Source organism: Arachis ipaensis, chromosome B1 (assembly GCF_059453495.1).
Source record: "Arachis ipaensis isolate K30076 ecotype BB chromosome B1, ASM5945349v1, whole genome shotgun sequence".
NCBI classification, from domain to species: domain Eukaryota; kingdom Viridiplantae; phylum Streptophyta; class Magnoliopsida; order Fabales; family Fabaceae; genus Arachis; species Arachis ipaensis.
Genome location: NC_142436.1, coordinates 128,441,793 through 128,460,220, shown reverse-complemented (window position 1 = coordinate 128,460,220; position 18,428 = coordinate 128,441,793). Strand labels below are relative to the sequence as shown.

Genomic DNA, 18,428 nt, shown 5'->3' with positions numbered 1-18,428 from the left:
GGGCTCCACCCAATTTTCTATCTTGTACGAGGTATCATCTACAAAATTAAAAGAACAAAAAAATAAGCAATTACACAAGACATTATTCTCTTTCCTAATATGCTACATATAATTTGGAGAAAGCAGCATATCAAACTTAAACAGGAAAGATAATCATTCTTAAGCCATTTTATAGAGAAATTATATCAAATGAAAAATTTATCAGTACTCTTAAGAGATAAAAGTGAAAGTATATATGATATCCAATTTTAAAATTAAGGGTTCTAGTTTATCCATAATTTGTTGTTTAAGTGCTTGTATTTTTAAAAATACCATATCACCAGACATTGGATTTTCCAAAATTAATGTGCAAGTTAGATGAATCAAATGATCAAAGTCTCTAGGTCGTTCATTCAATAAAACTACTACAAACCATTAATATATCATGATAAGACACAGAACACTCATCAAGCATTTGAACTAATATAGTGGATGTGATTGGCTATCCGATAGTTGTATAATAATATGAAATTTACAATAATATCAAACTTGTTATATTTTTACACTCTTTTTCAGCATGAAGTATTCATAATGCTTTAACTAAATTTATAATAATAATAATAATATCAACCACTTGTTTAACAGTGAGAAAAAGACAAGATTATAATTAAAAAGTACCCAATTTAATCACCCAACAGGCATCATGGATACATAATCACCCAACAACCACCCAAAACAAACACTAAGAGCCTAGCAACAACATCAATGCTAAAGCTAAAACATAAAAATAAAAAACACAACAAAACAGAGACAACAATCCCAACATGAAAGACACCAACTACAACAACACTCTTGCCAAGAAACGTCACTACCAAGATATTCCACCCTCAAATGCATATAACCTTCCAAAAGCAACAGAGTCAAAATAAAACCGCCAATCTCAGTATAAAGATGACATCAATAACAACCAAACATAATCATTCTTAATAACATATATCCTCTTGTCCCATCTTTTTTACTCTTCCATCCCCCATATTTTTTACTTAAAAGCTCCTCCCATCGTATTTCAGTAGATTGGTTCCAAAAACTCTACCACCAAGAGAAAGAGAGGTAGCAAGGAACATAAGTGCCACTAAAAATCCCTAATAGCCAGATGAAAACATCAACATCATTGGGTATAAGGCAGAACAAACTCGCATATCCCTACAGAATGACGATATATATATATATATATATATATATATATATATATATATATATATATATATATATATATATATATATCACTTATAACTTATCTTCATTTATTTCCAATCCAGCCAATCACCAATCTGCACATGAGCTAGAAATTGTTAAACCAAGTTATGCTCATAGTTTCACTCATTTTGCAATGCGTGTCCACCTATTAATGTAGCGAAAATCTTTTAAAGTTGCATGCCAAAATTTTGGAAAAGCTATGATTTTAACTGAATTCACCAATCTATTCCTTTCAAAGTTGAGGTTCCAACTCTTGATAGCTTTATTTGCTGACCGTTGGACCAAGATCAACATAACCAATTATCTGGCAAAGAAAAACATTATCACTTATTATTGCTCTCCAATTTTGGCTTCACAACTTTTGGCATCATAGATTTAGATTATAATAAAATTCTTACGACATGATTGCAAGTGATTTGATATCTTAGTCTCAAGTCCAATAAACTTATGATATTGCAATTAAAGAGTTAAAAAAGAAAAAGAACACATCTACAGACCATAAAAGGTTCATTTATAAATAAGACTTGTGATCTCATCACAAACTATGTCTTAACTTGAAACTTCAATTAGAAGACTCTGTACATCCTCTAGGGTGAGCTGTGCATGAATTAGAAGATTTATGTGCATATAGATCTAGATAATTTTTCTCTCTATTTCAACCACATCCCAAACTCATCCTAAAGGTAACCATAAGATTAACAGTACCACATATAGAATGAAAGTTATGCCAAAAGGGTCTTTGATTGTCTCCACAAAATAAAGCTTTAATTTCTTTGGATTACCTCCTTTCCGCTTTCCATTTCCTGCTCTTCTTTTTCCTTCCTTTTTCAAAACTCCTGTTTTCTCTCCCTCAAGTTATTCTGTAAATCAGTTTCAGTAATTTGAATATAATTAACATGTCATAAAGCTGTTCAAAATAAAATGCTGAGTGAATGCCAAGATACAACTAAAGCAATAAATCAACAAAAATAATAGATGCAAAATCAGCGACATTATCAACAAATGAGTTATATCTGAAATGTGTCACAGAAATGCTAGAGAAAGACCTTTATACATGTTCCTCTCTTTTGTCTTTGTTCTCTCATTTTGCAGCATGCTGGACAACTTTTATTTCAGATATACTCATCGATAAAAATCTCCCTATCCTCGTATCTCACAGATTTATTCTTGGGTCATCCCTTAAATAAGATATTTTCTGTTCTCAACTAAAACGTAATCTCCGCCCACACTGCAACAAAACAACAACAACAATAACAACAACAACAACAATAATAATCAAAATTCTCTCCTCTTCCTTTAAAAAAAAGAAATGCAGAAGCCTTTACCAACAAAGTCAGAGAAGACGCAAAGGAACAAGGTTTAGGAAGAGAAGAAAACAGGGACAAAACCTAGGTTTAGGAAGAGAAGAAAACATTAGTCTTATCGCTTTCTAATGTGACATGAACCGTATTCCTTTAATGTTTTTGGTTTCTTGCAAGACAGTTTATAATACCCGGCTGCGATATCAGAGTCAACTTGGTAAATCCCAAAGCAATTTTAAATTCATAGGAGAAAACTTAGTTGGTTCTTAAAGGTGCAGCTTCAAAACATGGAAAGCGTGGAAGGAACTTATAGTTATAGCCCTATAGTAAAATGTCGACCCACTAAGACCTTTAGAAGGCCCTACTCAATTGTTTAAACTGAACCCGCCAATTTACTTTCAACCTTGAGGCCATTCAGGGTAATATCTAACTAAAGGCATGGAAAAGAGAACAAAATGTGCTCTGTGGTAGTGACTCATAAAGTCGAAATTATTTCGGTAACCCTTTTCACAGAATTTCCAAATCTTAACTCATTACTAGCAACATCAAACTTGTTCCAGTAAATCACAATTTAAACCGAACTTCACATCGTCAATTAGGAATCATAATTTCCAGCCACCTTAACCAATCCATAACTCAATCGACCAGACAATTGGAGTCATCCAAAATAATTCAATTTGATATATAAGAGTTATGGAAATCATGAAAATACTATATCCGCGTTAATATTGACTTGTAACAAAGGCAACGCTTACAAAATGATAAGTAAAATTCAGACATGAGCTAACCAAGATAACCACCATCAAAATCAAACAACAAACAACTTCAATGAAGGCAAATCAAACACATGTTAGAACATGAACCAAACCAACGAAAACCAGCCCATGGTCAACTAGCCTAAACTACCTCCAAGAGTTAATCATCGAACATCTTGTGAAACATCTCCAGCTCATTCCGCATCATTTGGTTCTCATTCTGAAGCTCGCGAATTTGGTGGTACGGAGGGGTCGAAACCTGTCTTTCTAGATCCTCAACGCGCCTCTGCAAAGCAGTAACCTTTCTGAAGTTGTAATCACAAATCTACCTCCCAGTCATCGTCAACACCTTCTCTAGCATCTGAAACGCAGCATCCTGCCTTGCTTTGGCTTCGTCCTCAGAGAACAATCCATCTACCACCCAATTTACCCCATGTTGTGCAGACTGAAGCACCACCCAAAAACCATGCAGTTGCACCCCATTTTGGGTGTAAGACTCACGTTGGGTGAAGACCGAGTAGTCAAGACGTAACTGTGAACAAACTCGGATGAGATACACCTCTATGTCTTCAGTTATAACGAAATCTGCCCCCTATGTATCTCATGTAAGTGCCTTGCTTGCAATGCGACCAAACAAAATGAACATCACTAGCTTAACCAAAGTATACCCAAGGAGTCGAACCTACCTTTCGGCGTTGAATCGTTCCGTGAACGACGGCAGCCTGCTTCCAGCCGTGTGCGCTGAACGGAATGAAGCTTCATCGCATGCAGCTGTGTCGATAAAGAACTTCCACCGACAATTGCCGAGCTCCCAACCAGACCCAACCGTGGCGGTGATGGTGGCGGGGGGGGGGGTGATGGGGTGCCGATGGGGGTGGGGGTGGGGGTGGGGGTTCCAATAAAACACCCCCGGCACGGAGCCAACTCACTGCGTCGTCAGCGTTGGGGAACCCCTTGAACTCACAGTCCCTGAACCCATTCACCTGCTGCTTACAATCCTCCCAATTCATGTAAATCCCAGGAACTCGACCCCTGCGGACACCATAAAAACGATGCCTCCCTGACTCCATGTTGTTGTCGAGGTACTTCGATCTACGTCCCGGGCTTAGTTTCAAGGAAAGGGAAGACCTTTACATGCGTAGGACTCCCTTTGGAATAATCTGTGATGTACTCACCGCGAATGAGGTCCAGCAATAAATGAGTCTTCAACCCAACTCATTAATTATTCAAATAAAAAATAAGAAATCCTTCTTCTTTCCACCGTGTTTAGAAGTGAACATCCTAAAAGTCTTCTGGGCATGAGCAGGCTATTGACCCGTTAGGTTTTGTTGCAATAAATCTTTTAAAATATTACTTTGACTTATCAGATGCAATTTGGTGAAATAAAAAAAAAAAAAACCTGGCCAACCACAGAATAGCATTATTCTTACGAAACAAAGTCCACACCTGTGTTACTAAAAATATGTCTCTTTTCTCCCATGGTTTTGATACTTTGACATAATCAATTAATTTTGGTCAACATGTATGCCTCACACTTTATACATTCACCATAACACAATAGTCAGGTTAATTTTTGACTTAATAGACAAAGAAGACTAGTCGTAACATAAAAGTCATTGCTAATTTAACTTTCTAATAAAAAGTGAATAACATGTAATACGATCATATGTTGAAACACTTATTAACAGTATACTTTTAATGAATAATTTGTTATGTGAAATTGAAAAATTTTAAGTTTCTATCAAGGTATAAATAATTGAATTTTAATATTTAAAAGCATACACGTTGAAATTTTAATATTTTTAATCTATAATTAATTAACCCTGATTGAATGTCTGTTGGAGTCGGTTGAACCTCTAAACCATTGAACCAGTTCCTCTCCCAGGTCATCGACCGGTTCAGTTCTCTCGACCTCCGTCTTAACTTTTTAACTGAAATAAAGGGGAAACTTTAATTTGGAGGTATTTTCAGGTTAAATATATTTCTTACTTCTCCTCTAAAGTATTCATCCGCGCACACTATATAATTCCCAAATGAATCCCATTCATTACAAAGAGATGAGCACAAAAATCATGGAGGACAACCCCACCATGGATTACAACCTTGCATGAGTTAAGAAGGAAATTAATAGTATAACTAAACCACTGCACCACCTAAGAGCTATCCCATGACAAGTTGCAAGTACAAATGAAGCCACAAAATGCACTCCAAACTAGTTCCAAGTTATCTGCATGTAAGGCAAGGTACACCACTAAAACATAGTCTTCTATATGTGGCACTCTGCATCACAGACAGTAGAAAATAAGATTAAAAAGGACAAAGGACAATGAATATAGGACAGAAAAGTGCAACAGAAGTAATGCTTAACAGTTATCGCAACTTGATGTTACTCCAATCGGTGGGGAGAATCGACTGTAATCCAAACGCGACTAGCTAGACAAACAAACAAGGATCCATAGGCTACCAAAACAGTCACGACATCATTTATTTCCATGAAACAAACTTAATAAAGTGACAATACCTTATAATGTTAACCCATCAAAGTCTCGTTTGACCAGAGGAGAATCAAATTCGACTATACCATCGCAGGCTTATATGTCTCACATAGTAACATTTTGCGCTAATTCCTATGCAATAAACTATAAAGACCGCCCAATGCAACCAATGGCAGAACAGAAAGAATTTAAACTAAATGAATAGAAGCAGCAATGCAACTAACAAGAGAACATAAACAAAAGCCAAAGCAAATCTCCAGGACCATTTCTTCATTCGCCTGATTTCATTCTACTTTGCCATACGGTTATAGGAAAAATTGTAAAATCGTAATGCATTGTTGACTCGTAGAACTCATCTACAGGCATAAACAAATGTGCACTTCGGTTTTACAAATCAAGTTCATCTTAATATCGAACGTGTAGTTTTGGGGCATTTGTTGAGTGATCATGAAAATGAGAAGATTAATTACCGCCAGATGGCTTCTTTTGAATAATTTTTCCATACCAGAGGACTCAATGAATCGAATATACATTACATTATTAACCAGCAGCAATCACCTTATTGAGTAATAATCTACTAACTATAAAGCAATTATCAACTGAATTAAAGAAATTAACAACGAAACAAGCATGAGCAGAGGCAAATGGTACTAACCTTTGTCTCATGCTGCACCCCGTCTTCCCAAGGCATTCTGTACACGGGGACATACAAGAAACATAAAAAACCAAGAACCGTTGGAACTGAATACACAAATTTTACCTTACTTAACATAAAGCAAACTGCACACTTCCAACCATACCTGGGTTACCCACTACTCAAACAGGTCTTCATTGGTGGGCCTTGTGGGGTTAAACGCGCCTGAGCTGGCTGGTACTCCGTGAGACCCCCTTACGTGACCGGAGTAACCTTGTGAAGAAAAAAACTGTTCGATGTGTTGCCCCCCGAGAAAGATGTTGGAACCCCCACCGCCGACACCCATGTGGGGGCTGCAATACGCATGACTACACACATGCATTGACTGAGTTGAGGTCGTTATAGCACGATCTGGAACATTCTGGGTGTTGTCGCCGTTCTCCGAGTGAATGCCCTGCCGAGTACAACTAGAAGTTGTTAAAAACCTAATCGCAACCCAACCATTGCTATTTACCTACGTATGCATGCAATACCATATTTGACTCTATTTCTCCCTCGTTCCTGTCATGTTGACCACCCATTGCTAAATTTATGAGTCAAAAAATGGAAAACAAAGAAGCCTCAGCTATTGCACGGCTAAAAGAACTCTTTCCCCTCCTGGCCCAAATGCAATGCAACCATACCTGATCTACACATAACACCTTACAGGAATAACTCACAACCCATTATAGCTACCCATCACATCTCCCATGTCTCTTGTGTCACCAGCACAAAAGGTGAGATGGAAATAACTACTTCACTACTCATATCAGGTATTCTCCTCACTACTAAAGAAATGTGCTCCGCAGCCAATGCATTCTGCTTTTCCCAGATGATTTGAATGGATTCATGTTAATCACGTGCGTATTTCTTTAATTCTATAAACCGTACCATCATTTAATCAAAAGTTGGATGGGTCGGTACCCTTACCTCGTCGTTATCGGCATCTTGCGTCCGCCCAGCTGCATACGGGGCACTTGGTTTCGCCGAGGAACGCTCCGTGGAACTGTGGACCGTGCAACCGTCAGTGCCAGCAACACCATGATCCCGCTGGCTCGTACAAGTCCTCTTCGTATGACCAGGTACGCCGCACGTCATGCAACGTTGTCGCTTCATCAGCACGTCACCCTCGCTTCCGGGATGCATCTCCTTCCCCTTCCTCGGAGCACCCTTAGTCTTCGACACCACCGGGTCCTTCAGCCCAGATAGCGACGATAAACCCGGGGGGCCTCCTAGTTTGTCGTATGCAAGTCGTTGCAATTCTTCTGCGAGACGTGCAATCCCGTCTCTAGCAACAACAAACTCATTTGCATCTTCTGTCCCGAGTTTTGCTACCACACTCATCGCCCCGCAAAGGGCCCCATATCTAAGCAAGCGTCCTTGATGGCCCTCTGTACTTTCGGAGGGTTTCGATCTCCAATCCTTTGCATCCTTGCACTATCTGCTCAAAATAAGACCGCCAGGTATTTTTTCCAAGCCCTCATACTTCATCACACAGAATATATGACTACAGGGAATCCCCTCACTGTTCCACATTGAACATTCACACTCAATCCTTTCCTCGTTCGGATCATACAACACCTTGTATGTCCTATTAGGTTTCCCCATCTTCGAAAACTTGTACACACACGTCGTGCTAATGCTGTCCCTGCCCCGAAACAATAGCGTCGCCACACCTTTTATTTGTTTCTTCACTTCTCTGAAAACCGCTCGTGTATACACCTTCGAAGCAAAAAGCTCGATCGAATTAAGTCCAGTCGTTAGCACAGGAGTATAATAGGTGGAATAGAATTGGGCTGTTACTTCATTATTCCGATAGTCTTTTACAACTCGATCTAAACTGTGTACAAGTTCCAAAATGCTATCAGTTGATCTAAGAAAACCCTTAACAAAAGCATTGATCCCTTCACATCTTGAGGTAGTCCTGTATCCCGCACAGAATGTGCCCCTCAGGTAGGCCATTGCCCAGCTTTCTCTACTATCGTATGTGCTCTGAACCCAGATGTTATCTTGTAGGCCAAGCGACTCAACCGCCGTCTTCCAATACTCCTCAAACTCATTGATATCCAAGTTGGCATACAGCGCTTTCTGAAAAACCTTGCGGAATTCTGTCTCCTTAACCCTCTGGACGTAATTCTTCTCAAGGTGCCAACTGCACAACCTATGTTTCGTGGTCGGGATCACCTCTGCAATCGCAGCTCGCATCGCCTTGTCCCCATCCGTGACTACTACACAAGGCTTCTTATGTCCCATCACATCCAGCAGGTTCAATAACACCCACCGGTAAGTACGAACCTCTTCATCCTCAAGCAACGCGAACCCAAAAATGGATGTTTGTTTATGGTGATTTGACCCAGAGAATACCACCATCGGCTTCCTGTACTTGTTAGCACGATACGTAGAATCAAAGGCCAAAATATCACCGAATAGCTGATAGTCCGCCATCATCTCCCCATCAGCCCAAAATAGGCTGCCCAGTCGATTATCCGGGGTCCGTGTGTAGTGTGCCGAGGTCATCATGTCCACGTTCGCTTTACCCTCTAAGTAACCGATAGTGGCTGCTGCATCCCCATCCGATATTCGCGCAAGCCGCTGTCCGTGAACATAATTGTACAAATCCCGTTTTGTAAACCGAAGCATACTATACCCACCAGATTGCCCTGCCATGTAAGCCATTATTTTCGAGGTTGGGATCCCAAATTGCTTGAAACTATCCACTTGTGCCTTGTCACCTTCGCTCATCTTTCGATGACTAGGAAGGAGATTTGTAAAAATCGCTGGGGCAAGCTCGTGGTTGTGTTCGTCAACGATGGTTCTTACCTTCCACACGCTCTTTTGCATATCGTAGTAAATCTTCAGTTTGGCCTTACAGTCTGTTCAACTCTCAGGCCTCTCCTCTCTTACTCGCTTAGGTTGATCATAGTGCTTACGATGTCTAGTACCTTGTCGATGGCAAAAAAAGTCTCTCCTTATCAAAATCCCATTGACACGACCGACATCTCCCTTCCGAATGCCAAAACCCCTGAATCTGGCGAATTCCTTGTAGGCATCATAGGCATCCTCCTCCGTACCAAACTCTCTACCCAAGAAGTCTTCCGCGGCGACTTGTCGGCTTGGACCTCCACCTTCCACATCGTTAGCACCAAAAGCCCCCTCATCGTAAACGGCATCCGCTTCACACCTCTTTCCTGCGTCGGGCTCCCGTCGGGCCTCAAGGCTCTCCTCGTCATCATAATCGTTGTCGCTCCCACAATATTGTGCCCAGCGATCCTCCGAGCTACCCCCATCTGACTCTTCACCCTCATTGTTGAACATGCGCCTGAAATCCATCGGACACGGCTGGCCAACGTTCTATCCTAAGCACATTCAAACCAGAGAAAAGTACTTCATAATTGCACCAGGTACACATCTATAAAATTAGCCACAAATATCCATATCCAGGCAATATTCCCCGTCTAAAATAATGCATGACCACTGCTCCGAAACCCGTTTAACATACAATTCAGCAACTCGTTATACTTAAATACGACATTATTCACTGCCAACATTATAACTAACTAACTTACCCACCATATGACTAGCGAATTCATCGACTCATTCACTACACGAAAGAAAAAAAACTTCTCTTGTACACATGACCAGCAACACAGAATCGCCCATCTTATCTTCTACCTATTTGACTTAAATTAGTTAACGCGTTTTCCCCTTCAACGAATCATTGAACAATAGATTCATTGGACATCAACATCATCTTGAAGGTTTTCAGGAATTCTCAAAGTCAATAACGATTCATTAGGGTGTGTGACGAACAAAAAGTCGGGGTATAATATTTAACTCACAAAGAATACTAACAATAACAATAATAATAATAATAATAATAATAATAATAATAATAATAATAATAATAATAATAATAATAATAATAATAATAATAATAATAATAATAATAATAATAATAATAATAATCGATGACCCTCGGTACGGAACATCTTAAGAAAATCTATTCTTAGATTTCACCCCGATCCCGGGGAGGGATCTTCCCAAGTGAAAATTTTCAATAAATTTATTGTGTGAAAATTTTTTTATTTTCACAGTAAATCAATATAATTGACAAAAACTATGCTCAAACTTTGCACAGAAAAAAATAATAAAAAATTTTAATAAAATACAGGTAAGGTGGACAAAAATTTGAGATTGTATATTTTGCTCTGTAAACAAAGTTTATATAAGTTATAACTAAAATTGTCCAAAAAATTCTAAACTAAAAAAAAGCTTTCTTCTTGATATGTCAATTTTTCAATGTTAGAAAATAGAAAAAATAAAAAAAATTAAAAGATAATAAAAAAATTCAAGACATAAGAAGAGATTAAAATTCTATCTCAATTTCAAATATCTTAAGAAACAAATCCACACTTAAATGCCGAAAAACAAATAAAATTAAAAAAATTCAAGAAAACAAAAAAAAAAAGAAAAAAGAAAAAGGGAGTTGAAACACTATAGTAAAAGCCTTAAAATGACCTCAAGTTCCTCTATAATGGATGAAGTAGTGAGTTGAGAGCTCATTATTGAAGATAGTTATTCTAGGTTGTAAAAGAGAAAGAAAAAGAAGACTGAGGCACAATTTAGAGAAGTGCATCATTACCTACTCTCCTTGATTAATAACCTACTCTCTTTGATTGAAATTCCTCATTGCATATGTGCATTTACAGTTTTTTTTATACAATGAAACTCCTAAACTAATTAATGAAAAGCAAAAAGATAATATAATTTTTTTAATGGCAAAAGATTTTTTGTTACGACATGTGGGCCTCATTAAAAGGATGAAGACTAAAGATCACATATTCCTATAAAAATTTAAGTCAAGTATATTAGAAATACAATCACATTAGAGTTCAGAGGTTAATATCCTTGACAACTTAGAGAGTAAAAAATCATAAAAATCAATACTTTTGCCATTTCACTCGAGCCATTCATAGAACTATGAATCTTGATAACTGATATTGTAGATTTTATTTGCTCAAAATTGAATATATTCTCAGTCTTATATTTTATTAAAGAGTCATTAACAAAAGCAACACATACCTTAAATAATGGATATCTCAGAGTTAGCTCTAAGATAAATTTATTATTGAATAATAAACTAACAAACTAACTAAGCAGTCCAAATTTTCTATCATTTTCGACATTTTGTATCAAGAATTATAATCTCACTTCTTTAATGACATAATGACAATTACAGTTTATAATTATCAAATCAAAGAAGCATTGAACATGTCATGTAATAAAATACAAAAGTGAATGATTTTTGCACTTAATGCATTCACATAAAATCAATCTTAGTGCTTAAAGTGAGAAAAGAAAGACTCCAACCACTCAAAATTAATACTGCATGTATTTAACATTGGACACTAAAAAATTTCAGTTGTAATACTTTTAGTGCTATTAAAAATTACCAGTGTACTTAATGTCAATATCAATCAAAAGGAAATGATAATCAAACAAGTTATTCCAAAATTAATCAAACATGATTAGCAGGATTTTATATGAATTGCAACCTTCATGTTGGTTACTGATTTCCATGGATCCACATGTTGATGCACCACTGGCTAAGATATCATTGGAAAAATCATTTTCTGTTGAATTTTGAAGCTAGTGTGTATTTTCATTCATATTAAATTCTCCGCCAACTTAGTGAGGCTGCTGAGTTAGAGCTTCAATTGCGTAATTTGATCCTTAGTCTTTGTCGAAAAGAGTGATATCATTTTAACTCACACAAAATTAAATAAAATATATCAGATCATCATATAAGAAAACTGTAAGAAATTAAAAAATAAACGATATAAGTAACTCTAATAGACATGGTATGATTATGTTCAGGTCACTACTTTTTCTCTTGGGCTCCACCCAATTTTCTATCTTGTATGAGGTATCATCTACAAAATTAAAAGAACAAAAAAATAAGCAATTACACAAGACATTATTCTCTTTCCTAATATGCTACATATAATTTGGAGAAAGCAGCATATCAAACTTAAACAGGAAATATAATCATTCTTAAGCCATTTTATAGAGAAATTATATCAAATGAAAAATTTATCAGTACTCTTAAGAGATAAAAGTGAAAGTATATATGATATCCAATTTTAAAATTAGGGGTTCTAGTTTATCCATAATTTGTTGTTTAAGTGCTTGTATTTTTAAAAATACCATATCACCAGACATTGGATTTTCCAAAATTAATGTGCAAGTTAGATGAATCAAATGATCAAAGTCTCTAGGTCGTTCATTCAATAAAACTACTACAAACCATTAATATATCATGATAAGACACAGAACACTCATCAAGCATTTGAACTAATATAGTGGATGTGATTGGCTATCCGATAGTTGTATAATAATATGAAATTTACAATAATATCAAACTTGTTATATTTTTACACTCTTTTTCAGCATGAAGTATTCATAATGCTTTAACTAAATTTATAATAATAATAATAATATCAACCACTTGTTTAACAGTGAGAAAAAGACAAGATTATAATTAAAAAGTACCCAATTTAATCACCCAACAGGCATCATGGATACATAATCACCCAACAACCACCCAAAACAAACACTAAGAGCCTAGCAACAACATCAATGCTAAAGCTAAAACATAAAAATAAAAAACAACAAAACAGAGACAACAATCCCAACATGAAAGACACCAACTACAACAACACTCTTGCCAAGAAACGTCACTACCAAGATATTCCACCCTCAATGCATATAACCTTCCAAAAGCAACAGAGTCAAAATAAAACCGCCACTCTCAGTATAAAGATGACATCAATAACAACCAAACATAATCATTCCTAATAACATATATCCTCTTGTCCCATCTTTTTTACTCTTCCATCCCCCATATTTTTTACTTAAAAGCTCCTCCCACCGTATTTCAGTAGATTGGTTCCAAAAACTCTACCACCAAGAGAAAGAGAGGTAGCAAGGAACATAAGTGCCACTAAAAATCCCTAATAGCCAGATGAAAACATCAACATCATTGGGTATAAGGCAGAACAAACTCGCATATCCCTACAGCCAATCACCAATCTGTACATGAGCTAGAAATTGTTAAACCAAGTTATGCTCATAGTTTCACTCATTTTGCAATGCGTGTCCACCTATTAATGTAGCGGAAATCTTTTAAAGTTGCATGCCAAAATTTTAGAAAAGCTATGATTTTAACTGAATTCACCAATCTATTCCTTTCAAAGTTGAGGTTCCAACTCTTGATAGCTTTATTTGCTGACCGTTGGACCAAGATCAACATAACCAATTATCTGGCAAAGAAAAACATTATCACTTATTATTGCTCTCCAATTTTGGCTTCACAACTTTTGGCATCATAGATTTAGATTATAATAAAATTCTTACGACATGATTGCAAGTGATTTGATATCTTAGTCTCAAGTCCAATAAACTTATGATATTGCAATTAAAGAGTTAAAAAAGAAAAAGAACACATCTACAGACCATAAAAGGTTCATTTATAAATAAGACTTGTGATCTCATCACAAACTATGTCTTAACTTGAAACTTCAATTAGAAGACTCTGTACATCCTCTAGGGGTGAGCTGTGCATGAATTAGAAGATTTATGTGCATATAGATCTAGATAATTTTTCTCTCTATTTCAACCACATCCCAAACTCATCCTAAAGGTAACCATAAGATTAACAGTACCACATATAGAATGAAAGTTATGCCAAAAGGGTCTTTGATTGTCTCCACAAAATAAAGCTTTAATTTCTTTGGATTACCTCCTTTCCGCTTTCCATTTCCTGCTCTTCTTTTTCCTTCCTTTTTCAAAACTCCTGTTTTCTCTCCCTCAAGTTATTCTGTAAATCAGTTTCAGTAATTTGAATATAATTAACATGTCATAAAGCTATTCAAAATAAAATGCTGAGTGAATGCCAGGATACAACTAAAGCAATAAATCAACAAAAATAATAGATGCAAAATCAGCGACATTATCAACAAATGAGTTATATCTGAAACGTGTCACAGAAATGCTAGAGAAAGACCTTTATACTTGTTCCTCTCTTTTGGCTTTGTTCTCTCATTTTGCAGCATGCTGGACAATTTTTATTTCAGATATACTCATCGATAAAAATCTCCCTATCCTCGTATCTCACAGATTTATTCTTGGGTCATCCCTTAAATAAGATATTTTCTGTTCTCAACTAAAACGTAATCTCCGTCCACACTGCAACAAAACAACAATAACAACAACAACAATAATCAAAATTCTCTCCTTTTCCTTTAAAAAAAAGAAATGCAGAAGCCTTTACCAACAAAGTCAGAGAAGACGCAAAGGAACATGGTTTAGGGAGAGAAGAAAACAGGGACAAAACCTAGGTTTCTATTTCCTAATCATCACAATGGGTTAGAATTTGGTTTTCAATTGGGTTCTAGCTCAGTCTGCTTCCTTGGATGTTGAATGTCGTTAAATTCGTGATTCCAGTGATTGGATATTTGCTTGGCGATTCAACATAAGCGAACAACATTCCTCCTGACAAAGGGCAAAAGTGGGAGTGGAGGGTGGCAGGTGTGGGGATGAGCCAATTGAGTTGAAGAAATCATAGAAACAAGAAAAAACAATGGAGAGTGTGAGTTGTAGTGGGTCACAAATAATGCACCACTTTCTTTGACCAAAGATAAAAGATGAAAGAATTGAAAAAAGAAGAGTTCTATGTGATTTCTGTTCCCTGCAATTTCACCAACTCTGGTCTTTTCTAAGAAACACAAAATTTATAAATTGATTTGAAAGTTTCTAACCAACTACACATATCAATGTCTATGAAAGTATTGAGAAGTGAGAATAGTTTCAGACCTATGAAACCATACCTACGTAGTTGGTAGAAATCATCATTAGATCATATTTTGTAGCTTGCACACACACACACACACACACACACACACACACACACACACACATATATATATATATATATGGATTTTTATACGGTACAGAGGTTAATTCATATAGAGTTAAAGAGATTCCCTCAGAGTGTGACACGTAGCTTGTGGGATGCTGGAGATTCATGATTGTCCAGAGTGAGCCAGATACATTGGGATGGCTCAGGTGGTGAGCCGTACACTGCACGAGACCGTAGAACGGAACGATTTTGGGTAGGATGCTAGTGTGGTTATGGGCCCTGTTGCAAATGGATTTGGACTTTGGAGAAGATGGACCTTATTTATTCTCTCTGGACCTTTGGTGGGTATTTGGATCAGTAAATTTTTTTGTGATAAATAGAATAGTGAATTATAAGTAACGACAGGAATGTGTAGCAATGTCGGAAAAAAGAAAAGAGAAATCTGATGCCGGAGGAGGGAAAATAGGAAGAACAAAAATCCTAGTAATAATAAGGGAACATCCAAATAAGGATATTTATTTTATCTTATGTTATAGATATTTTTGTATTGCATTTCAAATGAGCTTTATATAGTTTATTCGGTGTTCTTTATCACATATTATTAAATTCTATAAAAAAATTTATTTCCAAAGATAATAAAAAATGTAGATTGGCCTAAAACCAAAACAGTAATAGATTAAGTATTAGATATTTATGTATAAAATTATTGATGTTAAAAAATATATCACACTCATCAATCAATATATATATGTGTGTGTGCAGCTAATTGTTTTGAAGTAAAATTTATCGTACGAGTTGGATCGATAACAAGGTCAAGCGTATTAAAATTGTTATGCAATAAAAAAAATAAACTAATTTATGTAGGTACGATATATAAAACAATAACTATGTTGTTATTGTATTGTATTGTAGAATAGAATTCAATAATTTAAATTTGTTTTCATTTTTAATATATACATTACAAATAAGTAAAATTTTTATAACTAGTTGTAGGTTAACAAAATATATATAATAATAGTTAATGTTAAAAAAAATTTGAAAGAAGAGTTTTTTTCTAAGAAGTTGTTATAAGAAAATTAACTTAACAAAAGCAAATTTTAATTTTTAAATATACTTAATACAAAATAGATTGAGTAAAAGTTTTTGTTGAGTTTAAACTCTGAATAATTTTTAATTGAAGTTAAAAAACTTTTACCTTAAAGAGTTAGAGTATTTTAACCTCATCTTTTTCATATCATTTTAATTGAGTCTTTGATTTTTTAAATTATAAATCTTGTTTATAACTAACAGTGACGTTTGAACACCGTCCATTAGACACGCATACAAAAATACTGGAACAATTCTATACTCATAATTATGTTCGTGTTTGTAATTAAAATTTGAATAAAAAAATGATCATGATGGTTAAATTTTTCTTCGTTCATAATTTTGTGATTGTTTTTGTTCTGAGAAGTTGAATTATATTAATAGTTAATTATTTTCTAAAAAATTAATTGAATAATAAATTTTTTTTTATTAAGTGTAAGTTATGTAGATCTAATTAAAAAAAAATTAAATAGTTATATACAGTAAGAAATTAATAATATTCAAAGATAAAGTTTAGATTTATTTTAAAATGTAAAATAAAGTATATTTAAAAATTTAATTAAAAAGCATGGTTTTTTTTCAAAAGCTTATCTACGAGTAATTCCATACGTACTTTACAATGAATAAGAACATTAAACTCGTGCCGAAATATATTTGAGTAAAATTCACTTTTTATTGTGTTAAACGTTAAATAAACTATTAAAAGGAATTTTGTTCCTTCTGTTAGAGGAGAATGATAAACTTCTATGCCTCCATTATGTTATGGGAATAGTTCGACCATGTTATTTTTAAAGTCAGGATTGCACTTCATTGTTGTTTGGCCTTTATCGAGACATTTTTGAAGGTGTCATAATAATAATAATAATAATAATAATAATATATCTATATCACAGTAAAAAAAGAAAGATATCACCAAATAATTTATCATCCGAATTATATATGAATCAAATCGATAATAGAAGGGCTAACCCCAAAAAAATCGATAACAAAATTAGAGACTTACAAAACCTTTGTAAAGTTTATTGAAAGAAAGTTTATACTTGTGTAACATATTAAGTAATTACCATATTATTATTATTATTATTATTATTATTATTATTATTATTATTATTATTATTATTATTATTGTTATTGTTATTATACATACATACATATATATACTATATATATATGGGCAAAAAAAGTCCAACTAAGGTAAAGTATATTTTTTTTTAAATTTGATTATATTGTTCTTGTATTTAGTACTCTTTTTTTGGGACTTCCTATTAGTTAAGAGTAATATCGTTATAATTTTTTTAACTGTTATTGTTTGGGGTGTTCGCAAATCAGATATTGCTAAAATTTCGATACAATCCACCCTAAACTCATCCGATCGAATGCGATATCCGCATTTTTTGTTGTTGGATCGAATATCAAATAATATTGTTAAGTTGAAAAATGTATAGAAATTTATTTTTAAACATTTACTTCTATGAATGCTTTTTATATTTACTTTTTCCAGAATTTTCTAAATAGTTTCCAAAACGTTTTTCAAAATTTTTTTAAAAGTAATTAATATTATACATATTTTGTTACAGTACATCTAGTTTTAAAAATTGTATGTATTCCTAAATGTTATATTAAAAACAAAAATAAACTTGAATCAGTAAATGTTGTTTAGAATTTATTTAAAGTAATTAGTATTATATATATTTCGTTACACTACATGAAGTTATAACAATTATATTTATTTGTAATGGTTATATTAAAAGGAAAAAAGAAATTAAAATAATGAATCTTAATCTATAATAAAATTACAATATGATAAGTATTTTATATTTTGTACGAATATAAATAAATTAATTTTTAATTTGTAAAAAATTTGAAAGTCTTGAGCTTGATATATATATATATATATATATATATATATATTTTTTTTTTTCATATTAACAGTTTGGGAAAAAATTCGAACAGTCTTTTTTT

General features: G+C 34.5%; 1 pseudogene; it reads right to left on the bottom strand.

The window, feature by feature from the left end:
• Window positions 1-6,368: 6,368 nt before the first annotated feature.
• LOC148578343 (protein FAR1-RELATED SEQUENCE 5-like) lies at window positions 6,369-9,790 on the bottom strand (annotated as a pseudogene).
• Between the last annotated feature and the right edge of the window lie 8,638 nt (window positions 9,791-18,428).